We start from the raw sequence: 25,084 nt of genomic DNA on the forward strand, positions 1-25,084 counted from the left end.
CTGTCCTGTTCTGCGCTGCCTCGGTGGTAGTAGGGAGGGGGTGGTCCGGGGGAACATCCTGAGGCTGGTGGCAGTGCATGTTGTGGCCTTCATGGGTGTTTGAGCTGTGTGATCAGTAACTCTATGACATATGTTGTGCTTCAGATGTGAGTCTGGGCTACGAGCCCTTTCTCATTGTATGTAGTCGTCCTGGTTTACACCAGTAAAATGCAGATGTTAGAATCCTACTGCAAATGAGGCTTATTCCCTGTTTTTGGATCGCACCCAGATTTGGTTGCTCGTTGAAAATATCGGAAACCGGTGCTTTTGTGTTAATTTTTGTACAGGGACATTTACTCTGTATATTATTACTGTTAGTTGTTCTCATTTGTGACAAAATAAAATTGTGGAAGATGTTGCTGGAAAACTGGAGATATTGGCTGTTTTCACTAAGTTGACAATAAAGTGATAATTTAAAATTAGTGAAAAAACTATAGGTTTAAAGAAGAAAATAATTAGAAATTAGCATTTAAAAAACCTTTGAAATTCACTGAAAAAAACATAGTTTTCAGGGACATTATAGTTACAAATTAGCACTTTAAAAACCTTTGAAATTCACTGAAAAAAACCATAGGTTTCAAGGACGTTCTAGTTAGTTGGACATTTCACTCATACAAAACCATAGAAATTCCCCCGTTATAGTTAGTTGAGCTAACTATAACTCGCACCCCCGCAATGCACTGCTCATGACGTCACATATTACATCATTCATGACATGGTCAGTGACATCATTGATTACATCACTGATGAAATCTCAAATGACATCACTAATGACATCACTTATGACATCATCCATGTGAAAATGTGATGCACCCTCTCACACCCTAATATAACCTTTGATAAACCGTTTCCAAAATACAGAATACCATTTTTGAAACCATACACACGCGCGGAGAAGTGGATGTATCTAGTTTTCCACCGGCAAGTCTGACCGAAATAAGCATTTATTTTTTAAGTTGTGCATGTATTTTTTGTGCTTTTTTTACATATGCAATTACCTCAATCTGAAAAATATCTAATAGTTACTGAACATTTTGTTCTTTTTAGCCACATCTTTAATCCCACCACCCTACTCACTGACCCTGTCCCAGGGCACTCATGATTATGGTTGGCTTACTTCCGAGCAGCTGCGTTGTGTTGCATTTCAAGTTGTAGACATTCTATGGGTGGAGCATGGACATTCCCATGCATCCTCCCATGAATTATGGCTCATTCTCAAATTCACTAAAGCTTATAAACTTGGGAATATGTCAAAATGCTACATTTTCACCAGTGAGGGGTAATAAGGAGAAGAATCTTTAACTCTCCTCCTATTTTCCTCTTTCCAAATGAGCTGCATTCTGCATCACTCTTAGAAAGAGGAAACTGCTTGTAAGGATTGTTTTGCGCAGAAAGTTGTCCCTTCCTGCCCAAAACTATCCTGCTTGTAACACAGACACCCTAGCATTATGGTGCAAGGATCCCTGCGTTAGCGCTAGGCTGCAGGGAGTGTGCTAGCGCAAGGAGAGAGCAGAAATGCTCCAAATCTTTGCAAACATGCAGCATTTCTGCTCCCTGCCTTTCACACACCGCAGAACATCAACTTTGCTTGCTGCCCTCCATTGCGTGAAAAATTCATAAATATGCCCCCCAATTTTATAAGACAAAAGCAGCTTTATTTCAGCTGCCTCCCACTTAAAACTGCCTCCACCTCAACGTGTGTCAATAGGGAAAATACAGTCCCATGTTTCTTTTTTCAAAAATCCTTATTTCTCATTTAAAAACGTTGGCATGTATGAACATACACAAACATTATCACGTATTATCCCCACTAGGAATCTGCTCTCATTATGCCGTGAGAAAAGGCGTTTGCACCAAACATTACATCGCACCAAGGACCGGCATTAGGTGTTTATTTGTTGTACTCGTTGTTATCAGCATACTTAGTCTATACAGTATAACAAATAAATAAATAATCCAAACGAGCGAAAAGAGGGCGGGACCTCTTCTTGCATCAAGTTCTCTTGGCTGCGTTAACTTTTTTTCTGCTGTGTTTGTGCCAGGCTCATGTTTTCAGCTTTAAATATAGTCTCAGTCTACCAGCTTGGAGCGAGGCAGTGCAATAATCCTGCCTTCTTCCGGTCCAGGATTGCCCATGGCAAGATACTGCTCTTCTGTACTGCCTTATTCATTAATTTTTTTTAACGAGTTCTGTGGAGCCGCGATACACGGGGAATGTTTATGATGCGGAAAGTAGTTGGACGCTAGCAGAAACTTGAAGGATAGTTTTTTTTCTGTTGACGTCTTGCAGTTGCAACTCGGTTCTGCGAGGTTGTTCTTTGCCGTGGCGCCGCTACTTCCGTGTTTAAGGTGCATTTTTGAACGAATTTTTCTCAGAAAAAGCCGTGGATGAATGCCAAAGTAATGCCAACTGGATATGGCGGCGAAGACTTTCGGTAAGTGGCGGTAACACGCAGTTGTTTACCATGACTGTTTTACTAGCGGGTGTATGCTGTGAGACATGTATAGTCGCGTAACTGTCATGCAGTTTTGTGAATACGGCAGTGACGTACAACATATTATTGATTGGGGTTTTCAGAAATGCAGATAATAAATTCGTCGGTCTATTTACCGGTCTGCTTTTATGACTGGTTGACAGGCTGTTTTCAGAAGGACGCTCGCTCCACAGGCAACATTCTAGTGTTTAAAAATACTGCCAGGCGGGCAACTAGAGCCAAATTTCGGGTGGGGGCTGAAAAATATTTCGGGGGGGGGCTAATCCTTCCAACCATGGACAAAGTGACTGAAAGAAGAGGTGAAAACACACCAAACGCTTAATTTACACCTAAATGGTCTTTTAAAGACCTGTTAAGTACTCGGGTGCGGCTGCAATTAGATAGCCGCCAGCCTGCAAAGCTGTGTCAGCCCGGTCTGACAGACAGGGGGGGTCGGGGGGGGGGGGGAGCGGTGGGGGAGGGATAGGTGGGTGGCGTTGGGGATAAAGCCCTGTGAGCCCAATGGGTGTTACGCGCCTGATACCTGCTTAGTCAGCAATGTTCTAGCGGTACTTTGACCTGGGGAGTGTGTTTTAAAGGACGAGCCTACCAGGCGGCACAACAAGTTGCCTGGTTGGAAAAGTTCTATTATGGGTTTACTAAGAACATACAGGAGCCCGTTACTTACCATTGCTTGGCTCTATTGCCACTCCAATTTGCCTGCTTCTCATTTGTTGGTTTTCTTTGTCCTAGCTTGTTCCTCTTGTGTTCGTCCCTCCCCACGAGCATAGCCTCTTTACCATCTCTCTCATTGGCTGGCTTATTTCAGCTCATCCGCTCTATCATTTAGTACTCTGTTATCCACAACCTTTTTATTTTTTTAATTTGTGCTTTCACATTGAAAAAACAGTACTTTTTTTCTTTACCAATCCAAAAAGTGTCGGCCATTTTAGTTGGAAAACAAAATATCAAAGCAAATTATACCCATGTCACTCCGCTGACGCGCCTGCGTGATGATGCATTCATGCAAATGTGTCCTCACGCAGGCACGCCCTTATGTCAACAATCATGCACGTGCATACGTCAACATGCATGCACGTCCTAGGGCAATGACTAGCCCACCAGCAGCAGTCACATATTTGCCCGTTGTTAGAAATGGGATTTCTGGTTGGCTAGGGCATGCGCCTAAGCCAGGCAGAAACCACCACTCTAGTCAGGGCACAGGAGTTGCATGTTGAAGATAACCACTGCTCACTCCCTTGGTAGCTTGGCAAGAGCAGTCAGGCTTATCCCAGAGGCAATGTGTAAAACATTTGCGCAACACACTCATACAGCAGGAACACACTAAGCGCACCACAAAAGAACCTCCACACAAGGTTATATCAAAAATAGCCTTTGTATTATCATAAACTCATTAGAATCATAATAACACAATATACACTGTGCCAACTGGCACTAGGCAATATTCACAGGGGATTATATACAGGACCAGGCCAATCGGGCAACGGTCAGAACCATCAGAATGCAGGTAGTAAATATAAAACACAACCAGTAACTACTGGTACAATAATGACCTCAGCATTATCACATTAGGCATAAAACACATTAGGCCCAAACCTCATTAGCATAAACATATTACGCAACAGGCCTTGCATTAGCATTAAAACACCTTATGCAAAACCATCAGAAGCATAAACACATTATGCAATAGGCCTCGCATTAGCATAAAACACCTTATGCAAAAAAATCAGCAGCATAAACTCATTATACATAGGTACCAGGGTCATAAATCACCTCAGGGCCTTGCGCCCTATCACCCCCATAACGCTGAACCCAGGTGAACTGACCTTTCACTGGGGCTCAAAATGCACTCTGTCCATAATGTCAGGGCTTACTCTAGGGCTTTCCAATTAGCCCTCTGGCTGCCAATGCAGCAAGAGCCACTGTGCGCAATGCGCTGGGGCGTGGGGTGAATCTCAACCCCTTCTCATGGACACAAAATGCCCTCGCGTTGCAGCTGCCCGCGCTTCTGCAATCTAGCTGTGAGATTGGGCCTCGGCACTATTGTGCCTCTTGAGTCCCCACTGGGACTCTACAATAATTCTGCCCAACGTTGTTGCTGCCCTCTGTCCGGGGGGGCAGCTGTAGGCAATTGGCCTTGGCACCACTGTGCCTGAGGAGCCCCACTCCGGGATTCTAAGCGCGCAATTGCCCCCAAAAGAAAATAGGCACAGGCACCACGGTGCCTCAGGGAACCAGAATCTGCCCCCAAAAAGAAATCATTCCAAGGGAATTCTGCGCTGATAACAACCGTGCCCAACTTGAACCCCACTCACTGGGGCTGCTCGGGGACTCCTCCAGTCTCCGTCTTTGTGGCGGGGCAGGCACTGACAACGTGCCTTCGCAGCCCCACTCACCTGAGTCTCCTCTTCGGAGGCAGACGCGCAGGGCTCCCACGGGCACAGGGGGCCTGCATTCCTCCAGGAATACCTGCCTGGCTTCTGGCGACTTTCTGGTTGCTTCTCTCTGTGGGGTAGACCCCTGCCCATCGCCAGACTTCGCTCCTAGTCACGGAGGCGGGGTAGGCTCCCGTCCTCCTCCAGGCTTCACGCCGGTCCCTTCTCCGACTCTAACCATTGAGCTTCCTCTTCAAGGCCAAAGGAGGTGAAGAGGGAGACCGCGAGGCTCCATAGTTCCTGCAGGCCCGCCCACAGTCAGACGCACCTCTGCCTGGCTTCCGGGTTGCTTGTGGTGGTGAAGGCGGCTCTCTCGCCTACGTCTCGGGCCGCGGTGGTGATTTCGGGCCAATGCGGGGTGGGCTCCTGCTTTACGAGCACACATGCGGGGTGGCCAACCGCTTTATAAAAAAATACTAATGTGGCTGCAAATAAACCAAGCAGCGCAAAATGCGGGGTGGGCTCCCGCTCGATTGGCAAAACGCGGGTGGGCTTCCGCTCCAATGAACAGCGCACAGGGAATCCCACACGCCGGGGTTCCCTCATGGCCCATCTCAGCCCAGCTCTACAGACACCCGCGCCCCCTCTTCACCTTGCAGTCCACACACAGCGCTCACTAGGCGCTAGAGCCCTAAAAGTTAAAGGGGAAGAACTAGGCCCATGGAGGCCAGAACACCCTCCAGCAGGGAGGCTGTCCCTCGTGGCGGTTCATCCTGGGGCCCAGCAGCAGCAAGCCCCCACATCACCGAGAACCACAGGAACAGCACCACATATGGGGTCACAGCCCCAATATTTATATCTATTTATATCCCAAATTCCTTTGTCTGCCCTGGCACAGGGCTTGGAGGATTCATAAAGGGGGTGGTGATGGACAGAGTATCTGAGTTAATCAGAACACTCCTACCCAGTCAACAGATCAGGGCTTGATCCATCACCGTTTTTTAGCTCACTGCACCATCCCAGTTCAGAACCTGGCTATATGCAAATTAGTCTGTCCCTGGCCCAGTGCATCATGGGAACAGGGCAGACCAAACTACCAAGCCAATTCTTCACTGGAAAGGAAACAAGCTTCCGGGGCTTGGAGGAACCAGTCCTAACTGGTTCTGGAGTTCTTTGTTTCCAGGGCTCCCCTTCCCATTTGTCAGGTTGGGGCTCTGTCATCAGACACACCACAGGGGGGCGGAGCCAGCATTCACATAGGCAGGCACAGACCTATTCAGGGTCAGGGGACTACTCCACCCTCTACTCCAAATGCAGATGCCCTATTCAGCCTAGAGCTGACTCACCCTGCCCCTCCTGGAGCCACATACACCTCACCAGCCCCTGCCACTCCAAAGCCAGACATGCAATCCACATCAGGCAGGCAGACGCATAGCACACAGAAATGACAACTTCTAAAAGTGGCATTTCTAAAATAGTGATAATAAATGTGCGCACACCATTGCGTAGCATTTATTATTACTATTCCAACCATACTACACTTGACCACGCAGCTCCTCTCATATCAGGAATTACCACTGAAACACTTATCAGGGAATCCTTAATGCATTCCTATGGGAGGGCAGCCTCACAGCAGTGAGAAACCAAAATGGCGGTTTGACACTACCAGGACATGTCACACACTTAAGGTACATGTCCTACCTTTTACCTACAATACACCCTGCCCATAGGGCTAGCTAGGGCTTTCCTTAGGGGTGACTGACAAGTAGTAAAAGGGGGGTCACAGACACGGCACACCCTTTAGGTGCCACGTCACAGCGGGAGTAACATTGCGTGCACAGGCCCTGCAATGGCAGAGGCCTGAGATGGGTTTGCAAGGCTACTTTAGTGAGAGGCGCAATCAGCGCTGCAAGCCCACCAGTAGCATTCAATTTACCAGCCCGGGTATCTGAGATACCACTTTACAAGGGACTGACAGGTAAATTAAATATGCCTAACAGGTGTAGACCAATCTTACCAGGTTTACCACAAAGAGCACACACACTTTACACTGAACAGCAGTGCTAAAGTACCCAGAGTCCTAGAACCACCAACATCATGTCAGAAAAAAAGCTAGGAGGAAAGCAAAAAGTTCAGGGATGACCCTGCAAAAAGGGCTAAGTCCTACATCCGTTCTTTTGCATTTATTGATTTTTGATGATGCTGCACAGAGTTCGGAAAAATTCCAATGCTGTAGGGCATCGTCTAAAGGAGTTGGCAAAGCCAGTGGGTCCTAAAGGCAAGACCTATCAGCTTTGACAATGCTTTTTTTTGTAATACGGGCTCCACCTGACACAAAAGCTATACCACACTGTATGACGCTTAGTATTGCATCATATACATCCTTCCAATGCTGAGGCTTAGATGCTGTTAGATGGGTTAGTGTACACCAGGACGCATATGTGCTAACGCACTGTAAGTGGGCAGGGGCGCTGGGACCAGTACAGCACAGCAGAATCAGTCGTCCCTTAACAGAATGTATTTATTTAGAAGTTTTGTGCAGTACCCTTAAGCCACCCTTGACATTGCAAGGTGCGCAACGAAAACAAACATGTACACAATACATGTAATGAAAGGAAAATACAGGTTTTAGAGTCCATCTGGTTCTGGGAGCCTCTACCTTCAACTTGAGTCTGGATCTGTAATCTTTGAATCATTGTGAAGAGGTTTTATGAGAGGCCACTGAAAAACACTTTACAGAAGTCCAAGTGTGCTACCATTAGGATTTATGTCAACTCTGTGATGGTCTGTCTCATGAAATGGGTCAATTTTCTGATTTTAGATACTGCTGCCCTTTATAACATTAAAAATTTAAAAGAAAAGGAGAGATTAAAATTAAAATTGATTTCTAGGTTTCTCATTACCCGTGAGGGTGCCGGATGTCTTCCAAGTCTTTCCAGTCTAATTAAATGGATTAAATCAAAGGAGGCCTCCTGTCTCAGAATTGGAATTTCTGTTTTGACTTTGGTTAAACAGTGGAATCTTTCCACACAGTGAGGCACTCTGAAATGTTGACATCTTCCCTAGAAAGCTCTCCAAACAGATGTGAATCTGGGTGTCATATAAATGCACTCAAAAGCGCATGTGGGTCTGATCAAAAACTTGGTGCAGCAGGAGCATGTAGTTTTTAAAGAGTGGTAGGTGACAGAGAAGACACAAATGGCCACATGCATCATTGTAGGAATTTGCGATTCCTAAATTGCGAAAATTGAGGAATCGCAATTTAGGAATCGCAAATTCCTATGCACCAAGAAATCACAAAAGTTTTTGCGATTTCTTAATTTCCTTCTTTGCGATTCCTTAATTGTGAATCGCAAATAAGGAATCGCTTTACATTGATTCCTATGGGCCTAGAGGCCCATAGGAATCAATGGGAAGTCATTCTCATTTTGCGAATTCGCAATTAAGGAATCGCAAAATGAGAATGCAATTTCAAGGGTGCATGAGGGTCCAAAGGACCCCCCCTGCACCCCTGCAATGTCACGTAAGTACATTTTACTCACACACATGTCCCAAGGGCATGTGTGTGTGTAAAATATAAGTTTCAAAAATGCACTTTTTGAAACTTTTCGCAAATTACCATGAAGGTTTACTTCATGGTAATTTTCCCGTTCCTAATTGCGAATTCGCAATTTAAAAAAACATGCATAGCATTTAAGAATTCGCAAAATTCGCGATTTCTTAAATGCTATCGCAATTTAAGAAATCGCAAAAAATTGCGAATTTTTAAATTGCGAAAAATGAAAAATAATGATGCATTCCAAAAAAGGTTTTTGCATTCGCAAACGGCCGAATTTTGCGATTCGCACCGTTTGTGAATGCAAAAACCAATGATGCATGTGGGCAAAAGGGACTTAGCAAAGTACTTTGCAAGATGAATACTGTTGCAAAGTCATCTTGTGCCCTGAGCACCCCCATTTTTTGCTGACGGGTACTGCTGGTAACTGAATCTGACTGTCCCTGGGCTCTGCCTAACCAGCCGAGAGCTAGTGCTATGGTGAAAACACACACACATTACGGTATACTATGTGTCAGGGTACCACTATGATTGACATGACGTACCCTATAAGTCCCTGGTACATAATAGGGCACTGTGATTAAAACTACCTTTAACTCCCTAATAAATAATAGATCATGACAGTTTAGAGGCCAGCAGCCATTTCTGCACTTGCATGTGTGCACTGCTTAGAGTTTGAAGCCATTTTAAAAGCAGCCCTGGGTTGCAGCACTGCTTTTAAATGTAAATTGAGACCAAAGTTGACTTTGGTTGTGGGGACACTTAAGAATTGACAGCTACAATATTGTGGCATGTTAGGCATCCCCAGGGTCTCTGCTAGCTGCCCCGGGGGAAGGGGGGAGGAGGGGCAGGTGGGGGCAGGTACGTATAAGGAGGGTTCTTATAAAATAAGTTTTATATCCCCTGGGGATAGAGAAATTGCCCATTTCACTTCCTCATCGAAGTAAAGTGCTTCCCAAAATCAACTTTTGTGTTAAGAGCACTGTAAAGTGATAATCTGCAGTATTTTTGCATATTCAGGACCCCTAAAGTCTCCCTTATTTGTCCCAAGTGTGGGAGGTTATGTAGCCATATGCAGGGTCCTTATTAAAGATGTTTTATAGGCCCTGATATTGGTGAAATTGGACATTTAATTTTCCCCATTGTAGATCCCCAGCCACATATGTTAGCATTGCAATAGTTTATGAACTCATAACTAACGCTAGGGAAATATCAGAAAATATCATTCAAGGACTTAGGAGTATGGTATTGATAAATCTAAAATGCTATTGTTGAATTTATAATAAAGTATACAGAAAAGAAGTTATAAAACTTTCTTGTCTCTAAGCCAAAATTCAGTTTTCCTTCTCTCTTCCCTGATTGGTCAGAGTTAACAGGATTAGCCAGGCTGCTTTAATGAAGTGATAAGTGGTACCCAGGGAGAGAGATTATCTGGGGGGTGAGGGCCCTGTTACACTTGAATGCCAGAGCAGGGGTGAGGGGTTGTAAACCATGAGCTTCAAAAGAAGAAGGGGACAGGCAGAAAAGGCCAGGTCCATCTACCCCATCATCTCTGAACCCAGCCAGATGTCAAGCTTAACAAAGGAATTTGCAGAAGTCAGGGGGAGGACAGGTATGGAAATGAGCCATATTGGAGGTTGGTTTAACTAGTTCTTGCTCCTCTGCTGATATTTCAGCAAAATTGAATTTTGTGGGAATAGTGTTCTCCGGAAGACCATTACGCCACACTTTGGAGGAAGTGGTCATGCTTTGGAGTATTGCCCTCCACCTCATTGGACAGGAGTGCCCCCCTGCTTGACCCCAGAGAACACTGAATAAGTATCAGAGAGGGACAGACTCTCTCGGCTCTGCTGCTTGAAAGTAAGAGAAGGAAAAGGCTTGCCAAACTGGAAACTTGATTTGCTCCATCAGGCCCTGCATTCTGACTGACTACGCCTGCTGCATTATCTGGAACTACAGCCCTTTGGAAGTATCTTGCTTCAAGAGGATTAAAGAGTGGACAGCAAGCTGGAAGCTTGATTTGCATCATCAGGCCCTGCATTCTGACTGACTGCACCTATTTCCTTATCTGGAACTACAGCCCTTTGGATGTACCTTAGTTCAAGAGGAATAAAGAGTTGGCTTCCTGCAAGCTACAGGTTATCAGAGCTCACCTGTGTCAACTCCACGAAGAGACCCCTGCCTGGAGTCCATTCAGTGGACTTTGAACTGTTTGGGCCAGATGCATTGTGGGAAATGTCTCAAACTTTCCAGGACATCTTGGAGCTTCCAGACTGTGGAATGTGTTTTGGACCCCTTGGACCCCCAAGAGGAACTCCAGGAAGAAACTGCAGAAGTTTGGAGAAGTTTGGAGCAACTTTGGAAAAAGAAATCTATTAGGTGACTAAGTGCTAGAAAGCGGTTATTCTTTAAACATTCTCATCTCCGGTTCACTACATTGGATTTTTGTTGTTTCGGTGTCATTTTAAAGATAAAAGTATGTCCTATGTTTATACACTGGTATGGGATTTTTATTGTGTGTTGGGTCTTAAATATGTATTGAATTGTTGTTTTTAAATGCTTACACACCTGTCTCTTAAGGTAAGCCTGCTTGTTCACAGCCAAGCTACCCAGGGTTGAGCATCGGAATAATTTATTGGCACCTATACTGAGCCCTAGACCATGTTATTGGCCTTATTGCCAGTAAATGTAAATGTAAGGGAATTTCTAAAGCTTGAGTGTTACTCCTAAGATCGTCCTGGCACTCTGCACAGACAGTGGAACGACCGAGGGGGCACTGGGTGCTGCTCATTTGCTAGAGAAGAGTCACATTTTCAGCTTCTTATGAAATAGGTAGGTTGTTGTGAAGCTTTTAATTTCAGTGGGAGTTTATTCCATAAAGACGGACCCAAGAAGGAAAAGGATCTGCCCCCTGTCCTCGACCCATGGATCCAAGGAACTTTGGCCAGATAGAGATTTGTTGAGCATAAACGTCTGAGAGCAGTGTAGGAAACAATCTTCGCTCTTAGGTACACTGGGCCTACACCATGCAACACTTTGTGGGATAGCAGTAGGATCCTAAGGGTGATCCTCTTCCTAACAGGAAGCCAGTGCAGGTCACTGTTATTTTTTATGTGTAACGGGTTGTGGGTTTATAGGGAAATAGTGTGGGAAGTAATGTATTATAATTAAGTACATTTTAATTTTTATTAATTGGTATTGATTATTAATGTATTGCTATCTAATTATCAGTTGGTAATACATTTTTATTAATTGATAAATTGATCATTTAATTAATTTTGTTATCTTTTTTGTGTAGTGGGTTGTGCGTTTATACGGGAATAGGGTGGGAAGTAATTTAATGTTATTTAAGTGAATATGTATTTAATTTTATTGGTATTTATTATTAATATTTTTTTTTCTTTTCTCCTCATTCGCCACAAGTCTCACTTCAAATCACACCCTAGATGTCTGTACTCACACTCAGCAAGCTGAGGGACATAGGCTGTTGGAAGTGGAGACCCGCCTACTAGTACCAGAGTAGCTTGGGGATCAATGAAGAAACCACTGAGATACCTCTTCTGCCAAGCTCCGAGAGCTAGATGACTTTCGTCGGAGCACTACCATAGAATATGGCCAAGCCTGACTTAGCCCGAAGAGTATTAACCATATAATCATAGGACTCAGAGAAAAAAAAAGGGGGGGGGGAATTTCATCCCATCAACTCAGAGCCCCATCTAAGTTGCAGAAGGTTCCAAAATGCTCTCTTCTTTTTACTGGCAAGATCCAATTTGGAGACTGCCAAGACTGAAGACTGCCAGTCTAAAAAGGTAGGAGGGGTTGATTCTGTCCAACGTATACATATTTGCCTCCTAGCTAGAAGGATAGCATAGAAAAGCAGAGCTCCAGCAGGGCCAGTAACGTTTTCTGCAGAGCCTAATATGATTAGAGGTAAATCTATGTTGATAGGGCAGCCTAAGGTGCTTGTCAAAAAGTTACCAATATTTTCCAAGAAGGCAGCCAGGGATTGACATTCCTTAAACATGTGGATGTCTGAAGCAGAAACCTGACCACATCTTTTGCAACTCACCGGTGGTCTTGTGATTTTTGAGGAGTGAAGTAAGCCCTGTGGATGGTAAACCGGTGGTTTCTTTTTAACCAAGCCGGTTTCATGACTTCATACAGGATCTTGCAAGACTTCTGCCATAGTTGAACACAGTCCTGAGTAGTAAAAGAGCCACCCCACAGTTCGTCAGCTAGATTACATTCAGTGTCTACTTCTTCTAACAAGGTTTGATACCAGAAAGAGACTTCCTTCCTCCCTGGGGGCTTGGTCACAAGCTGGCGTTCTAAAAAAGCTATCACAACCCACCGCATTCTTACAATTTAATTGTGGGTGGGATTGAACCGAGCTTTCCAGTTGAAAATATTTAAATCGGGAAAGACCTACTCCAACCCTGTCCTCAAGATTTCCCAGGAAACAAGAGTGCCTCCAGGAAGAAGGTCTCCCTAAACCACAAAGCCAGTGTCTCTCAAAGGTATTGCCAACCTGTCCTTTAAACACTCTGGAGCTCCTGGGGAATCCCAGAGGGGAGCCAAACTGGAGAAATACCCAAGCGCCACTGAACCCCTCCTTTGGCCCAAGTTTAAGCCACCCCCTGGAGAACCTTCACCGTAACTTTTTTTGTAAACTTTGGATCCCCGAATTTAAACAAAAAACCTTGTTCTTATAAGTTGGCACCCCTAAGCATAGCCAGAAACATCCCTCCAGCACCTGTATTCACAGGCATTCTAAATAACATGCGTGAATGTGAGAGTTGGAAAGCCCAGGCATACAACTGGAGAACTGGAGATCTGGTAAAGCTAGGCCTCCATTTTCTCTTCTCCGCCTCAGATTTTTCCAGGCGATCCTAGGTGATTTAGATGCCCAGACAAATGAATTAATTTCACTCTGCAACTTATCAATCGTAGATTTTTCAAAATAGAGAGGAATACAGTTAAAAAGAAAAGTAATCTTCGGGAGTATCGACATCTTAATATCAAATTGATCCTACCTAAGTTGGATAAGGGAAGTAAGGCCCAAGATCTCATTAGCCTCCGGCAGTCCCTTGCCACTATGGCCATGTTGGTATCAGCGATCTTAGTGATGTCTTGAACAACATGGAATCCCAAATATCTCCTTTTAGAATTGAGCTGATGGTGATGTGGTGCCTCTCCAAGATTCCAGGTCATGATTTCCGTCTTTGAAGCATTAATTTCATATCCGGAGACAGAACCAAACTCCCAGGCTAAACTGATGACTGCTGGAAAGGCTGACTGTAAATTAGCAGAAAAAACAAAATATCAGCGTACAGGGCTACCGTCCTCTCCCACTCCTCATATCTAAAAGGCTGAATATTAGGATCGTCCCTAAGCCGTTGAGCAAATGGCTCGATGTAAAGATCAAAATGAAAAGGGGAGAGTGGGCAGCCCTGTCTGGTCCCTCTTGTGATCCTAAAAGGGTCCGTAATATTTCTGTTAACCAAAAGTCTAGCCGTTGGGTTCTGATATATCAACTGGACCATTCAGAAATTTTTCTCCCCTAAGTTGAACTACCTCAAGACCTTGACAGATAGATCCAATTCACTCTGTCAATGGCCTTGGTGGCATCCAGAGTCATGGCTGCCAATGGGAGGGAATATGTAGAAGCAAGATCGATAGCTCCAATGAAATCATAAGTGACATCTGAAAGCTGCTGGTTCCTAACAAAGCCCTTCTGATCTAAGTGGAGGATATCCCCCACCACGAGGCCCAACCTTGCTGCTAAAATTGAAGTAAAAATGATACATTCAAAAGTGATATAGGTCTATATGACCTGCAGCTAGATGGAGATTTCCCAGGTTAAACTAAATCAGGATTATTAAAGCATCATTTCATGAAGCTGGGAGCCCTAGATCGGCCTCTAACAAATGATTAAAAAGCAACGTGAGAGTGGGAATGATCTTATCTCCCAACATCATGTAAATCTCAGCTGGGAGGCCGTCAGGACGAGCTACTTTCCCGTTCCTACAACGTTGAATAGCTTCTCTGACCTCAGCTTGAGTAAAACCCTGGTCTAAGTGTTGTTGTTGATCAGACTCCAAGGAGGGAAGGGGGATGTCCCCCAGTCAGCTCTGGACACTAGGGACATCCAAACTTTTATCTTCACAATAGATGTCCTAAAAATAGGTCTGAAAGGCCTGACTAATTTCTCCATCTGAGGAGAAGGTATCATTACCGCTAATAATCTCTTTAATATGATTTCTTACCCGGGCAGCTTTGGATTTCCATGCAAGGTGCTTGCCTGCACCCTCACCATACTCGAAATGGGCGATTTTACTGGCTTCCCATCTACGAATAAGCCTGGAGTGTAGAATGTTCTCTAACTGCCCATTTAAGCTATCCCACTTAACTTTCCGTTCTTGCTGGATTTCAGGAGAGGCTTGGAGAATTAATTCAGCCTCTACATCCTTCAGCTTTCCTTCTATATAAGATATCTCCTCCTTATATCTTTTATTTCTAAAGCATGCCCTGCTGGTAATTTGGCCCAGCAAAAAAGCTTTCAGAGAATCCCATACATTAGTCATTGAAGTTGACCCCAAATTCGTTTCCAGAAACCATTCAGTTTCTTATAGTAAAAAGGACTTCTTTTCCTCTTCCAGGAGTAAGGAGCGGTACAAATGACCATGTCCGCGTGGGCCCTGCTAGTGGACCTTCCAAACGTAGGAGGATCCCAGAATGATCTGAAAGATGATTAGCCAGGTATGAAATTTCGTTGACTCTACCTCTTAGCGAGTTACTTATCAGCAGATAGTCTATTCTGAATTGGTGCCCATATTTATGGTTTCGAAACGATACACCCGGCTGCTGACCGATCTTTCTCTCCATATATCTAAAAAAGCAAATTGTTTCATTGCCTCTAATAGGAAGTCCTGAGATTTTGAAGGGACCATGGCTCTACTGTTTGGAGTTTTGTCCAACGCAGGGTTCAAGACTATATTAAAGTCCCCAGCTAGGATTATTGGTTCAGGAAAATCGAATAAATGAGAAAAGATGGTCTTAAGACTGAATGCATCGTCTTGGTTAGGTCCATAGTAACCAACCAGGGTGAACAGAGTCCCCCTTATCATACCTTTAATAATAACCCATCTGCCACCTGGGTCAATCATTTGCTGTAAGATATGCGCTTTGACTGAATTCTTAAATATAATAAGGACTCCTCTGGAATTTGCTGTCTGGCTTGTACATACATATGAGCCCACCCATGTTTTATTTTTAAGGAGAGAAGCTACCTCTTCTGTAAGAAGATGTGTTTCCTGAAGAATCACTACCTGAGCCGGTGAATCTTGAAGATACTGTATAATCTTGTCCCTTCTGGTTCTAGTTCGCAGCCCGTTAACATTCCAGGACAAAATCTGTATAAGATTCATGTTAAGTCAGCCGAAAGGCCCAACACAACAATAGGAGTATGAATTTGGAGTGACCCACAACAGCATTTAAACCAGCCCAGCTCCAAAACCATCACTTTAAGAGTAACGTAAGTACAAACAACAAAAAAAGAAGGAGAATGAGGATTTTTTTTCCTGCTACACCTAACCCCAACTACTACCCAGTGCCAAACCCGAACCCACCACCCACTTCTGGGAACCCTTACCCCAATTATCTGGACAGATGAAGTCCAGGCAATTGCATCCCGGAGGTATCCGCCCGTCCACTAAAATAAAAAGAGAAGATACACCAAGAGACGGAGAGACCAAATACGAAAAGTCACACTAAAAAGAGAAGAAGAGCAGAGGGACTCTATCTATACTTCAAGGTAAACGGGGTCAGTTGGATGGAGCGTAGAACTTTAATAAGTATACTCTTTTCCTTCTCATATAAGCCTCTCTCTCCTATAGTCTCTAATTATGCTAATTCTTCCATACAAGAGGCGAAAGGAAAAACTTAACCTACCGGACCAAATGCTGCCCCTGACTAGACCCTCAAACTAATCAAAAAAATTCTAATGAGGGAACATGGCGGCTGCACGTTAGCTGCTAGCACCCGGAGCTCCCGCACCAGCCACCTAATGATTTGAAATTGGGGCAGAGAACCGACGAGACGGAAGAATCTTTAGTTTATTCTCTAATACCCCCTCCGCTATCTTACTGGTTGTGCTGGAGTCATCTTCCACAGTTGCGGCGTTATTTGAGTAAGCCAAACCAGGCTAGGGCAGCCAGGAATGTGCAGAGAGGAGGCGAGTAAATGCCTACCTACGCCGCCTTGCCGTCTGGAAGCCGCCCTGGAGATTTGGAGGGGACGCAAGACCGCCTCGAAAGACCACCTCAGGGGGAAAGACAGCAGAGTCAGAGTCAGCATCAGCGGCTTCTTCTATCAAGCGTCAGAGCAGAGTAAAGGACTTGCGCAGGAAGGTAGCGGTAAGGTCGGCGAGGCTGCTGCTGGTATACCGGAACGAGGCACCGGTGCAGAGATAGAGGTTGGGGGGTCAGTTTCTCCACCTGAGCAGTGCTTGCTGGGCGTTTCTGCCCTCAGCAATCAAACCTCCCAGATACCTCTAAATATACAGGAGGTTTTTCCCACTGCTGATACTGTACCGCAAACAGCTGCCATTACCATTGCTAGGAAAGGACAAAAGAAATCAAAGAAAGGAGGCACAGTGGTTGGCAGACAGGTGAAAACAAAAGTTAAAAACACCTCAGGCAGAGCAGATAGTCTGAGGAACAACATAGGGCTATCTCAGAATCTGATCACTGCCGGGTTTAGCCCTGGGGGAGCAGAGCCCTCCTCCATTGTTGAAACAGCGTCCCTAAGCAGCGACTCTGCCTTCCAGGTATACCAAGTTAAAGGAAGGTCCATAAAACCTAAGAGGCAAACCAATAAGTTAGTAAACAGTTTGGTTAGAGTGACCCCGTTGATGCGCTCTTATTTCAGGATTCAACCAGAGGTACTGGTTATCAGTGCAAGACCTGAACCTTCTGAACAGAGTTTGGTAAGCCTAAACACTTCCATAGCATCAATATTACCATCAGATACGATCACTGTGAGCAGTATGGAAGCAGCGCTAGTTTTAGTCTCCAACAAAGTGATCTTGGGGTGCCTTCAGGGGACAAGAATGGCCCGAATGCTGGCCCTTTTGTTTGCCCCTTTAGTCAACTACAATCACAGGCACAGTCATTGACAACGTTTAACAGCAGCCCTGGAGGGGAACAAGAGGTGGCTCCTCTGTCTTTACAGTCTTCTTCATCCCCACCCTCAGGTTTGGCGGGTCTTTTTGAGACACTGTCGGAGGATATTAAAAAAGGTTTTGCAGTATCCGCAGTGAATCAAGGGGAAATCAGTAGCTTCTGTGAATCCCTGGAAAAAAAGTAGATCTCATAAATTCCAGGACGGTAACTCTTGAGAATACTGTCGGTGAATTGAAAGAAGACTTTGGACGAGCAAAGTCGGATATTCAATTGCTAAAGACAGAACACGTGAACCTCAGTGATAGAATGGAGAAGTTAGAGAACAATGCACGCAGATTTAACTTACGTTTATTGAATGGTCCGTAAGGCAGCGAAGGATCCAATATCAGGTCCTATATTGTTTCTTTACTTAAGACCTCTTTACAGCTTGAAGTCTCCGAGGAAGAACTTAGCCGGTATATACAGAGCGTGCATAGAGATCCTTTTCAAAGGTACCCCAACAGCCCAAAACCCAGAAAAATTCTCATTCATTTTCTTACTTTTTCCTTAAAGGACAAAATCCTTAACTCAGCATTGAATTTGAAAACAGTTTGGGCAAAAGAATTCTCGTTCGAGATTCGGTCCGACCTCTCGAGGTGCACCTTGGAGAGGCAGTGGGAACTGGGCAGGAGGCTGAAAGATTTTTAAAAACTTGGCGCAGTAGCCCAACTAAAATTCCCGTTTTTTTTAAAGGTGATGCATAATAAAAAAAATGCACCACATAAGATCGGTGCAGGAAGCGGATGAGCTATTTAACATTATCAGTAAAGGTGGTCATAAAGGTTGAGTTTGTTATTAATATTTTTGTGGATAAATTATTATTATGTTACTTAAAAAATATAAATATATATTTAATGAATAAGTATGTTAATTTAACCCCTACGCTATCCAATACTTTCCCTACTGTTGCACTCACTGGAGTGGGAATAGTCATTTTTACCCCTATGCTATCCAATACTTACCCTACTGTTGCACTCACTGGAGTGGTAATAGTCATTTTTACCCTTACGCTATTAAACACTTTCCCTACTGTTGCACTGTTTGGAGTTGGAATAGTATTTTTTGTCCGTCCGCTATCCAACAGTTTCCCTACTGTTGAACTCACTGGAGTGGGAATAGTAATTTCTACACCTACGCTATCCAACACTTTCCCTAATGTTGCACTCACTGGAGAGGGAATAGTCATTTTTACACCTACGGTTTCCAACACTTTCCCTACTTTTGCACTCACTGGAGTGGGGATAATAATTTTAACCTCTACGCTATCCAACACTTTCCCTACTGTTGCCCTCACTGGAGTGGGAATAGTAATTTTTACCCCTCTGCTTTCCAACATTTTCCCTTCTGTTGCACTGTTTGGAGTTGAAATAGTAATTTTATTTCTTCCACTATCTAATATGTTTTGTATGATTTTAATTAATGTAGTATATAATTAACTTAAAAAATATAAAAAATAATTGTAATAGTTTTAATTTGTTATATATATTTATTTATTTTTTATTTATATTATTGTTTTATGTGTATAGATGTAGTTGTAATGTATAAGATATTTTTTAGCCACTTATAAGTTATTAAAATAATTATTTAAAAATGTTATTAAGTAAGTGTATATTTTATATGTATCTGTTTAATTTATTTTACATTATATAGTATTTATAATTTTTTTACATTTTTGAAAATTTTTAACTATGTTTATTTTAATTATATATATTATTTACTTATTTTTCATTTTAGTAAATTTAAAAAACAATATTGTTAACAACAATATTTTTGACATCAATATTATTTTTTCGATATTATTGTACTTACCATAATGTAGATATTTCTGACTTCGATATTTTTGCATGGATATTTCTGTAGGTCAATTTTCTGTCTCTCGATATTCTGTCAGTGATTCGCATCCACAAGCATAGCTAAACTCGTACTGCCCTCTGCTGGACAATATTAAAATGGGATTTGCCAATGAATCTATTCACTCGCAAGCTAGCACGTCAAAAATCTTAATTAATTACACTGCATTCTGAGCATTCAGTTAATACCAAATCTACTTCACAGATCACCTGAAGAGCGCATAGTGAGACACAATTCCTATAACTGTCACCTTGAATTGATAACTGTCATCAATGCACAGCGTTCTTGTTCAAAGTACTTTTAATTAATTTCAGTGAAGCAAAGCTGATAACAAGGTTGTTCGCAAAGCTGTTTCCTTTTTTTTTTTATTTAGAGATTTTTTTATTGGTATACAAAAGAAGGTCGTACAAAAATATATATATACAGATATAGGTACAAAGATGGCGGTCATATCTATTGTTCTCCCTCCACTGGAGAAGAAAGAGAGAAGAAGAAAGGAGAGGAGGAGAAAGGGGGGGGGGGGTACGCACGTAGTTGTCCTTGATTGTCCTTTATTGGATCTTCCTCAGGAGCTCGTCAAGCGGGTCCCACATATGCAGCTTGGCTTTATGTTCTTTCGAGAAGGTGCCTGTAATGTTGTTGGCTCCTCTCAGGAAGGTGATCCAGTTGATCCATGTTTTAAAGCTTGCTTTGGCTGTGTTTTTCCAGTTCGTTAGGATTATTTTGAGGGCTGCTGTGAGAAGTAGGTCTAGGAGTTCTCTCTCTTCTCTGCTTTTTAGGTTCGCTGTTAGGTGCTCAGTCGCCAGGCTGACGAAGCTGATTTCCAGATTTGTTTTGAGCATATCGTTCAGGAAAGTGTTGATTTGTGCCCAGAACTTCCTGACTTTCACGCAGGTGAAGATAAGGTGTTCGAGGGTACCTTCCTCTTTCAGGCAGTTCCAGCATTTGTCTGAGTCTGCTATGCCGACCTTGTGGAGTTTGGATGGCGTCCAGTAGGCGTTGTGGAGCAGCCAGTATTTTGTTTGCGCTAGTTGTGGGGTGATTTTGTTTGTTGTCGCTGAGCTCCACATTTTCGCTCGCTCTGTTTCATTCAGTTGCCTGCCCAGGCGCGTCTCCCATGTGTTGGTTGCTTTTTTGTTCTGCGCCAGCTTGTATGGGCTGAGGAGTTTATAGATCTTTGCCGTTTGGTGACCTGCTGAGTTGATGAGCTGCAGGTACTTGATGATCCCCGGCTCTCCTCCGCACAGGTTGGCCTTTGTTATTGCTGTCTTAATTTTTAGGAAATTATAGAACTCTTGGTTCGGGAGGTTATGTAGCTGCTGTAGGTTCTGGAACGTCAGCGGTTTTTGCCTGGTCTCCATTTGACTGGGCGTGCTGATGCCTTCTCCAATCCACGTGTCATTGTGCAGTGTCGCCCCCTGGTAGGTCACTTTACTGTTGAACCAGATGGATTCCCAAGCAGTGCCTTTCAGTTTCTGCGCCATGTGCCTGTCCACTTTCAGCAGGGCGTCTCTCGTGTGTTTTAGTATGGCGCTCGCTTTCAGTGGGTGCCGGTTCGCTGTTAGGAGTGCTATTGGCTTGAGCCCTCCTAGGATGTCCTGTTCGACCTCCAGCCATACTGGCATGTACTTTTGCGTGGCATCTACCCAGGCGATACCCTGTCTCGCCAGACATGCTGTCTGGTATGTCTTGAAGTTCGCCAGGTTAAGGCCTCCGAGGTCTCTTGACAGTCTTAGTTTTTGTAGGCTTATCCTTGGCTTCTTGTTTTTCCATAGGAAGATGTTTATGAGCTGGTCCAATTTTTTGTGAAATGTCTCTGTCATTGGGAGTGGTAGCATTGTTAGCGTGTAGTTTATTGCCGGTGTTATCATCATTTTGATCGTTTCAATGCGTCCCCACCAGCTGATGTACTTTGGTGACCATAACTCCAGTCTCTCCTTTATCTTCTTCAGCGTGAGGTCCTCGTTGTGTTGCAGCGTTGACGTGAGGTCTCTCCCAAAGTGGAGCCCTAGATATTTCAGTGGTTTCGTCTGCCATGCCAGGCCGGATTCGCCTAGGACTTCTCTTGTGGTGTGGACATTCATTGGCTTACACTCCGATTTCTCCTTATTGAGTTTGTAGCCTGAGGCTTCTGCGTATTCACCTATTGTGGCCATCAGAGCTTTTATCGACGTGGAGGGGTTCGCTGTTGTGATTAGGATGTCGTCAGCGTATGCCGCTAGTTTGACGGTCTTCCTCTTGAGCTTTACGCCTGTTATCTCAGTGTTGTCCCTGATTCTGGCTAGCAGGGGCTCTAGAGCGAGCAGGAATAGTCCGGGGGAGAGAGGGCATCCTTGTCTGGTGCCTCTGCCCAGCGTGAGCATTTCGGATGCGCTCCCGTTTACCACTATTTTTGCCCTCGGTTTGTTGTAGAGGGCCATGACCATCGCCGTGTACTTCCTGCCTAGGCCAAAGGCTCCCAGACAGTTACCCAGGAAGGGACATGAAACTCTGTCGAAGGCCTTCTCCGCATCCAGCGCTATCATGACCGCCTGTTCGTTGCTGCTTGCTGTGTGGTTGATCAGGTGGCACAGTAACCTTGTGTTGTCCTGCGACAGTCTGTTTTTTATATATCCCACTTGTGAGGGGTGGATGATGTTCGGCAGGATCCTGTTTAGTCTGTTGGCTAAGACTTTTGCGTAGATCTTGCAGTCGACGTTTATTAGCGATATTGGTCTGTAGTTCTGGGGATATTGTGGGTCTTTCCCCTCCTTGGGAATTATGGTGATGTTGGCCTCGCACATGGACTCCGTCATCCTCCCGTTCTGGATGCATGTGGAGTATGTTTGTGCCATCAGTGTCTTGATGTGTTCGCTGAAGGTTTTGTAGAATGTCGCCGAGTAGCCGTCTGGTCCTGGCGCCTTGTTCCGTTTCAGTTGGCTTATGGCAGTTCCAATCTCTTCCTCCGAGATGTCGGCTTCGAGCGACTCCCTCTCCGCCTCCTCTAGCTTCGGCAGATTGGTTTTACTGAGTAGGTCTCGTCCTGCATCTTTGCTCAGGTTTTGATCTTCAGTGTACAGTTCTTGGTAAAATTGTCTGAAAACCTCCAGTATTCCTTTGTTCGTTGTTTGGGATTTGTTCGTGCGGTCAGTTATCGCTGCTATCGTGTGTTGCCTTTGTTTTGCCTTTAAGTAGGACGCCAGCTGCTTCCCTGCTTTGTTTGCTGCGCATAGGTTGACTGACTTGAACTTCGTCAGCCAGGAACCCGCTCTTTCGCTTAGGATCTTGTTCAGCTCGTATTTCTTTTTTGTGAGCAAAGTGAGCGTGTTTTTGTCCGTTATGTTAGCACAGTGACCTCTCTCCAGTGCTGTTATTTCCTCCTCGAGCTCACGGAGTTTCTTGCTCCTTCCTCTGTTCATCCTGGCCTTGATGTTTATCAATTTCCCCCTTATTGTCGCTTTGAGGGCATCCCATACGGTGTCTTTCCCTACTTCGCCATTGTCGTTGTGTTCGAGGTATTCTTTGATTGTAGCTTCAATTTCTTTGACGTTCTCTCTGTTCTGGAGGATGTCATCGTTCAGTCTCCACCTCCTCGTTGGGTTTTCATTGTGTTTCCCACTTAGAGTGAGTGTTATGTGAGCATGGTCTGAGACGGTGATTGTGGCTATCTCCGTGTCTTCTATGAGGTGCGTGTGTGTGTTGGACATCAGTATGTAGTCAATCCTGCTGTAGGAGTTATGTGGGTGTGAGTAGAAGGTGTATTCTCGCGCTGTCGGGTGTTGGAGCCTCCACGGGTCTGCCAGTTGTTGTTTGGTGCATAAGTCTTTCAGGGTGTTGTTGTTGTTGTTGGAGTTGTGACTTGGTCTGTTTGGGTGTCTGTCTGTTGCCTGGTCCATCGTCTTGTTCATATCCCCGGCTGTGATCAGGAGGTCCTCTTGGGGGAGGTCTGATAGCTTGCTGTCCACTCCCCGCCAGAATTGCTTGTCTTCCGAGTTCGGACCATAGATATTGACCATGTGGATTGTGTCGCCTCCTCTCTGGACGCTTGCTATGAGCATGCGGCCATCTTCATCAGTGTCCACTGCTAGTGTTGTTATGTTGGCCTTCTTGCTCAGGATGGTTATTACTCCTCTTTTTTTTCCTTTTGCCGGTGAGCAGAGTACCTCCCCTATCCATCTAGCTTTGAGTAGTTTCGCCTCCTCTTTGGAGAGCTTGGTCTCTTGGAGCATGTACACATCTCCCTTTAGTTTGGACAAGTAGTCCAGGATTTTCCTGCGTTTGACCGGGTGGTTCAGTCCTTTAACATTCATGGACACTATCTTCAAATCAGTGGACAGGCCCACTCTTGTTGGGTTTGTCATGGTGGTTTCGTTGCGTCGCTTGTGCTTTGCGTTCTGCGGCCCCCCCCGGGGTGTTGGATGGGAAAAAAGAGATAGGAAAAGTATAGGGTGCCTGTGGAGAAAGGCAAGATTCTGGGTCCTTTGTTCATGATGCAACCGGCGGCTCTGCCATGTACTATCATATCCGCCGACTTCACTCCCCCCCCTGGCCCGACCCCCTCCCCCCCTCCCCCCTCCCCCCCGTCATTAGTAAACCGGGTGTGCGACAGCAAGGGTCCTCACACTCCCCCCCCCCCAAGTTCTTCCTGAGTCTTTTAGTCCTTAGCGTGTTAGCCAAAAAACCCCCCCTCATGGTCACTTTCAAAAGAAAAGGATATGGTCATCGGTGGCTCGCCCGTTCTTCCCGTGGCCACCTTGGCCTTGCTGAGGTAGGTATGGTTGTTCTCGCTGTTTGGTAGCTCACGGCATGTTCTGTGTCTCGGTGGCTGTGGTCAATCTTGTTCTGTGTCCATCTGAGGTAGGATGTTGTTGTTGTGTGAGGTAATTTCTTTTTTTTTTTTTTTTGAGGTAGGTTGTTGTTAATGTTAATGTCAGAGTTTTCCTTGCATGGTTGCGCATGCTTGTTACTCCAGCCTATTGTTCGTAGCGGTCAAGAGTCTCGGTGGCTGCTGTTGCTCCTGTACATGGTTGTCTGCGACAGCTTGTTACGTTCAGACTCTCGGAGCTTAGTTGCACATGCATGCTCCTTCAAAACACTCCTTCTTATTCACCTCCTTTGTGTGTTTCGTCAGAGGATGCCCTTCTCTTTGCCCCCGGGCTCGGCAGCTCCATCTCCTCTGGTTCCGGGTCTCGTAGGTATCGGTGCAGGTCGTTGGGGTCATCGAAGATTCTGCTTCCGTGTCTGTCTGTCACTCTCATCCTGGACGGGCCTGCAAATGTAAAAGCAATGTTCTTTTTCCGCAAATGTTCCCTTTGGGCTAGGAAGCCTTTCCTCACCTCGACTGTTAGTTTGGAGAAGTCCTGGGTGATGGTTACTTTGCTCCCGTTTATCATCATCGGGCGGCCCTTCCTGGCTACCGCAAATATCGCCTCTGTTTGATTTTCTCTTAATGGTTTGCATATTATGGGTCTGGGGGCGTTGCTGTTCATTTGCTTCCTGGCTGGTATGCGGTACGCTTTGGTGATCTCCAGCGGTTTGTCGAAAGTAAGTCCCGTTATTTTAGGTATT

At 44.8% G+C, this 25,084-nt stretch overlaps 1 protein-coding gene across 2 annotated transcripts in view; it reads left to right on the plus strand.

Annotated features, from left to right (window-relative positions):
* The first annotated feature begins 2,152 nt into the window (after nt 1-2,152).
* The window catches only part of LOC144828913 (Y+L amino acid transporter 2-like), a 505,595-nt gene continuing 482,663 nt past the window's right edge, over nt 2,153-25,084 (plus strand). For both annotated transcript variants that reach the window (XM_078687526.1, XM_078687527.1), the window contains exon 1: nt 2,153-2,474. The gene's annotated coding sequence lies outside the window, so the exon portion shown is untranslated. The remainder of the gene's footprint in view (nt 2,475-25,084) is intronic.

The sequence above is a fragment of the Lissotriton helveticus genome, chromosome 4_1 (genome assembly GCF_964261635.1).
Source record: "Lissotriton helveticus chromosome 4_1, aLisHel1.1, whole genome shotgun sequence".
In the NCBI taxonomy this organism is placed as follows: domain Eukaryota; kingdom Metazoa; phylum Chordata; class Amphibia; order Caudata; family Salamandridae; genus Lissotriton; species Lissotriton helveticus.